Source organism: Penaeus monodon, chromosome 29 (genome assembly GCF_015228065.2).
Source record: "Penaeus monodon isolate SGIC_2016 chromosome 29, NSTDA_Pmon_1, whole genome shotgun sequence".
Classification (NCBI taxonomy): Eukaryota; Metazoa; Arthropoda; class Malacostraca; order Decapoda; family Penaeidae; genus Penaeus; species Penaeus monodon.
Window position 1 is genome coordinate 31534174 of NC_051414.1, and position 200 is coordinate 31534373.

Consider the following 200-nt stretch of genomic DNA (forward strand, 5'->3'; position numbering starts at 1 on the left):
AACACTATTCTATGCATACTAGCGTTGTCTGGCACTAATACCCTCGACCGTTGTTACACAAGCTGGCTTTCCGGCTTGAAGAAAGAGATCCGTAGGGGACCCGGGAAACTCCTGGCAAGCTGGTCGATTTCCTGGGATTTCAGAGGCACTGTTGCCAACTAAGAGGGGGTGTGGGCGAAAGGCACAAAGGCGTGGTATTT